The sequence below is a fragment of the Nicotiana attenuata genome, unplaced genomic scaffold (genome assembly GCF_001879085.1).
Source record: "Nicotiana attenuata strain UT unplaced genomic scaffold, NIATTr2, whole genome shotgun sequence".
Taxonomy (NCBI): domain Eukaryota; kingdom Viridiplantae; phylum Streptophyta; class Magnoliopsida; order Solanales; family Solanaceae; genus Nicotiana; species Nicotiana attenuata.
In genome coordinates this window covers 39,726-45,795 of record NW_017675056.1, presented here as the reverse complement: position 1 = coordinate 45,795, position 6,070 = coordinate 39,726, and positions in this window count along the sequence as shown.

Here is a 6,070-nt window from a genome sequence, read left to right as displayed (position 1 = left end):
AGACTAGCCTGCTTTAGTAATACGCTTTGGGCCGAGAGTCTCGTCTGGTATGTGGTTTCCCTTATATCACTCGTTAATTTTATGCCGTTGCTTATGGACACAACTCTTTTCGATAATAAGCCGGGGTGCTTCTGGGCGTAGAGCCCCAGTCCCTGCTTTTCGACAGGCTGTTGCTGCTGCAGGGATACAGTTTACACTGAGTGAGTCCGTCCGGGAAGGCCGGGCTCAACCTATACAGATAGGGGATCCTTCTCGCGAGATGGTCGTGAGGGAAGAGACCTCTTCCGTGCCGGCCCATCACCCCGCAGACGAATCCTCTAATGGGGACGGGTCATTGCTGAGGAAAAGGAGGAGAGTGAAGCTCGGGAAAGAGGTGGCCATGGATGCTGGTAGGAGCATGATAGGTGCTTCGCGGACGGCACCTGTGCCCTCATTTATGGCCGATGCTATTGCGGCAGGGAGGTCCCCTCAAATGGAAGGGGTATACCCGGGAGGTGGTTCCGTGCGTTCCGCTGAGGGTGGCACGTCTTCTAACATTGGAAGGGGACTACGTGTCGAAGGTGATGGCTCGGGTTCGGATATCGACCCGGCAGACGTTCCTAAATTTTTGGAGCGCCACACTCATGTGGAGGTTAGGATGGAGGGCTCTGAACGGTATATAGTTGTCCCTGGGGACTATAACATATTGTCGAGCTGTGATCAGGTGGCGTCTATTTTAGCCCCTTTATGTGTCGCCCCAGAGAGCGAGGCTCTTAGAACGATGAGCGACACGGAATTTTCCCGGAACGTCACCGGCATGGCCTTGCGGGTAGATATCTTTCTCTTCTATTTCGTCATTGGGTTCGCGCTACTACTTTTTATTTGTCTTTTTGTTTTGACTTTTTCTTGTTGTACTGGACCCTTATCATGGAGATTGAGCGCGAGCGCCGGGAAAAGAAGAGGACGCCCGTCTATGAGAAGATTTCTCCAAATATCAGGAGTATCACACTAAGCATCGTGCGATGGCCAACATCTACCATCAGGACCCCGAGTTCCAATTGTTCCGTGAAGGGCTTAAACAGAGTGAGGACCAACTGGCGTGCAAGGTCGAGGAGCAGCGAGACGAGGATCTCGTGAAGGCTGTTTCCCACAATAGTGAACTAGAAGCGTCCCTTAAGGCTAAGGAAGACGAGCTCGAATTAAGTAGATGGATGATGGCCGAGAATACCGACCTGCAAGCAAGGGTGGCCAGTCTGACCAATGAATTGGGAATGAAGGCGGTGGAGATCGACGGTCTTAAGGGCGAGTTGAGTGTGAGCGCTGATAGACTGGCGACCGTTATTTCTGAAGCGGCAGTGTTGGAAGATACTCTTTGCATCTGTACGTCGGAGCGGACCAAGGAGAAGGAGGCTTTTGAGCTTAAGGTAGCGGGGTTCGAGGGACGTGTAGAGGAGCTGGAGGCGGAGTTATCCGCAATGACCGGGTAGATGGCGTTACTGAGGGCGAAAGACGTGCGCCGAAACTCGCAAACTTCTACGTCCCGTTCTTCAGCCGATCTTGGTGTGCCTCATCGTTTGTATGAGTTATGGGTTCATGCCGAGGCCAAGCTCGATGTTTACAAGGCTCTTCATGCTGAGGGGAGGGTGTCTGAAGCCGAGCTTCGGGATGTGCGTGCCAAAGCTCATACAGCTCGTGAGGAATGCGGGTACGACCCTCTTTCACCTGACGAGGATGACATTAATTCTGACGATGCAAACCATCTTGCTTCCGACTCTTGGTATGAAGATGTGTATGATACCGCGGATGCTGCATAAAATTTTTGTTTGTACTTTTTTGTTGTAGGATTTTTGTAAGGGCGTCGTTGAGCCCATTGGAAAGATAGGTGCCAGTAACAATTTGTTGTAATGAAGAAATTGTTTTGTTTATTTGGCGGCAACCTTTGTAATTTTCATGGCATTCTGGGCATTTGTCGGACTGTCAAATCGATTTTATTTCGAGTGAGGTCGGACTCCTTCTTCTTTTTTGTTTGTGTCGATGGCCTTAGCCAGCGGGCTATTACTTTCGAGCTGGCGTCGAATTAGTATCCCGTCGTAGTTCGAGCAAGGTCGAACACGTTTCTTAGTCGGTGGCCTTAGCCAGTGGGATGTTACATTCGAGCTGGCGTCGAAGTAGTATCCCGTCGTAGTTCGAGCGAGGTCGAACACGTTTCTTAGTCGATGGCCTTAGCCAGTGGGATGTTACTTTCGAGTTGGCGTCGACGTCATAGTTCGAGCGAGGTCGAACACGTTTCTTTGTCGATGGCCTTAGCCAGTGGGATGTTACTTTCGAGCTGGTGTCGAAGTAGTAGTCGTAGTTCGAGCGAGGTCGAACACATTTCTTAGTCGATGGCCTTAGCCAGTGGGATGTTACTTTCGAGCTGGCGTCGAAGTAGTATCCCGTCACATGGATGGCCTTCTATTCTGTCCGTTGGAGTATAGTGGATTCTAGTTTCATTCATACATTGGAGATTTGATTATGTTCTCGTAGAAGATACGTGTTGACTTCGTACATACAATGGAGATTTGATTATATTCTTGTAGAAAATACGTGTTGACTTTGTACATACAATGGAGATTTGATTATATTCTCGTAGAAAATACGTGTTGACTTTGTACATAAAATGGAGATTTGGCTATCTATGCCCAGTCCCTTTATTACTCGGCCTGGAGATTATATCGACGGGCAGGGTAATGAACAACACTTCGGACCTCGAGGCGTCTCCTTTGCTGCCTCATTAAAAACCTCACCGAGAAAACCCGATTGGGACAAAACCCGGATGAGGGAAAAAGAGTACGACTTAGGGGGCGCCTTTTTTCAGAAGTGGAAGTATTTTAGATGGGCGACATTCCAATTGTTTTGGAGTAGTTTTCCTTCCATCGTCTCTAACTGAAACACTCCTTTGTTCGCTGACGCTGTCATTTTGTATGGCCCGTCCCAATTTGTTCCTAGCTTTCCCTCATTAGGGTCTTTTGCTGCCTGTGTTTTAGCTTTGAGAACGTAATCTCCGACCTTGAGTGGTCGTATTTTGGCTTTCCTGTTATAGTACCTCTCTGCTTGTTGTTTTTGGGCTACCATTCTTATGTGAGCTATGTCCCTTCGCTCCTCGACTTCATCCAGGTCTTGTAATCTCCTTTTGTCGTTACTCGGTCCGCTCTCGTTGGAGTATCTCAGACTAGGTTCTCCGACTTCGACCGGTATAACCGCATCAGTCCGGTAGACCAAGGAGTATGGTGTTTCGCCTGTGCTGGTTTTTGGCGTGGTGCGGTATGCCCATAGTACTTATGGCAGTAGTTCAGGCCATAACCCTTTGGCGTCCTCGAGCTTCTTTTTTAATATATTCAATATCGTTTTATTGGAAGACTCGGCTTGACCGTTGGCGGCAGGGTGGTATGTTGTGGAGAGTATACGCTTGATGTGACATTTTTCAAAGAACTCGGTTGTTTTCTTTCCGACGAACTGGGGTCCATTGTCGCAGCTGATTTCTTTGGGAATGCCAAAGCGACATATTATACTTTTTTCATATGAATGCGATAACTTCTTGCTCAACGTATCTGCGTGTATGCACCTGCTTCCACCCATTTAGAAAAATAGTCAGTTAAAACCAAAGANAGGGCTACTCGATGAATCGACCGACATCTCGTTTGGGTAGCATCTTTGGAGCGCCCGGTATTTTATCGACCCTTTCTTAGTGTTCCTTCATTTGATCACGGAGCATTTTGTCCTCATTTTCCATTTCTTCCATTTTCTTTAGGATGGCTGCAAGTGCGTCGTTACCTGCATCGTTGTCAATGTGAGCATCACCTGCGCGTGGAGTTTCTGGCTCATCGGTGATAGTTGCGGTGTCAGCGCGCATTGTGCCTCTGATATTTCTTTGAACAGGTTTGTCGAGTATACCGCTCAAGGTGTTTGTTAACCACTCTTCTAAAAGTCTTTTCACAGCAGGTGGAGCTTCTCCTACTGCGGATGTTGAAGTTTCCCTCTCGCGCGACACTGTCACGCCTTCGTGCCGGGGGGGGGGGGTGAGATATCTCCCTCGGGTGTGGCGCCCGGCGTTATATTTTCATTGTCTTCCCGGCCGACTTCGTTGATAGAGTCCATAAGGTTGCTAGTGACGTCTACTATCGCTTTCAATCTTGCTTCCCCCTTTTCTGTCATTATTCATCTTTGTGAGGCCAGGAAGAGGTGATTATTTCTTTCAAGGATCTAGATGAAACTAAAGTCTCGGCTAAAGAAATCCCCACAGACGGCGCCAAATTGTTTGATTCAAAAGATATTGGAATCTAATTGAACAAATCAATCAAAGAAAATGAAGGGGTAAATCTCAGCTAAGCATAATAAGCTCTAGAACATAAGATGCAAGTAATGAACACGATGGAAAGTAGTTGTTGATCTTATGTAAAAGGCGATAATTGTACAGTGAGAAGGATAATCTTCAATATCGGAGAGAGTTTACAAGTTTTGCTTTCAATTGAATAGTTCTCAAAAGCCCGAGAGGCCCTTATTAGGTATCTCCTCCCCTATATATAAAGGCTAATCTCTTTCTGTACTCTAGGGAATATACGTAGGAATATTCCAAAATACCCCTAATTGGGCCTACACTGCTGCAACAGCCGTCCGTCCTCTATCAGCTATCTGTCATCTCTCGTAGGACGTCCTGTTTACAAAAATCTCGTCTTCCATTGCCTTTGTCAAATAGCTGTGGTGGTCCAAATTTGGACTCATACACAAACATCGTAATTATATACTGAAAAGATAAGACTTTTTAAAACAGTGCGTCGCACTCCTCACATCCCAAGAGAAAAAGAAAATATCCAACAAGTGAAAAAGGAAAGGCTCAAAACCGACTGAGCATCTTGTCGTTATTATCACAATGTTAAAACGTACATAAATTATGTATATATTTTTAGGGTGTAAAGACTTTTTACACATTAATATATTTTAATATGCTACAGCAAGTAATTAGCCAATTTTTGGATAATTAATTCGATCTTTTATGAATAATTACTTTAGTGGCCATTATGAGAATTTCGGTCAAAACTGTTCGGAGCCGTGGTAAAATAAAATCAATCAAAATATCGACCGAAGTCATCGATTTTTTTATTTAAAATAAATTAAAATTAATATTCAGAAAATCGATGAATATTAGTCGGTTATTTCTGTTGGTCATTTTAAAAAATCGATCTATTTCGGTCGGTGATTTTATTTTCTTAACGAAATCAATCAAAATTGGTCAGTCATTTTTTGCATAAAAATGCGATTAAAGAGTATAAATACAATAAAAGAAGGTGTTAAACCAAAAAACACTAGCAGTCTAGTGTTAGAATAGTATACTGCCATAGTACAAACCCAGTTCAATTCACAGATAGTATATTTTTAAATTACATAATTAAAGTGACGGGATGGATTTAATTGACCGACCGAAATCAGTCGGTTGTGATCGACCGAAGTCGATCTGTTGGCTCTACCAACCTAACGATTTCCGATTACTATGCATCGTTCGCTTTTCAATCGATTTTTGTGGATTATCGATAAATATCAGTCAATTTTATCGGTCGATTTTAACTGAATTTCTAGTAGTGGGTCTATTAGATGTCTTCATTGCTCGACAAAGATTCGGTCTGATTGTTGAAGAAGAAGAAGAGAAATAACACTGAAACTTTGAGGTGATTCTGATTTCAAAAACATTGTAATTACAGAAGAAAGAAAGTGGTGAAAAGACAGAATGTCTCTAACCATTCATTGTCGTTGTCTAATGAGAAAAATGGATAGGTGAATTAATTTGTCCAAGCACTTTGGTGGAAGAGGGGCCCATGTCTAATCCTTTCTCACACATCGACTCTTCTTCGTCTTTTCCTTGTATTTTCACCTTCAACTATCTTACAACAAGAAAACGAAGAAGAAAATAATTGAATTAAACAACTACACTTCCTCCATCCTCCCAAAAATATTGTGGGTTAATATGATTCAAACATCACAAATTCGTACATCTTTTTTCAATATATATCAATTTAGATGCTTAGAAATTACAAAATAGTGGAAAAGATTGTAACCA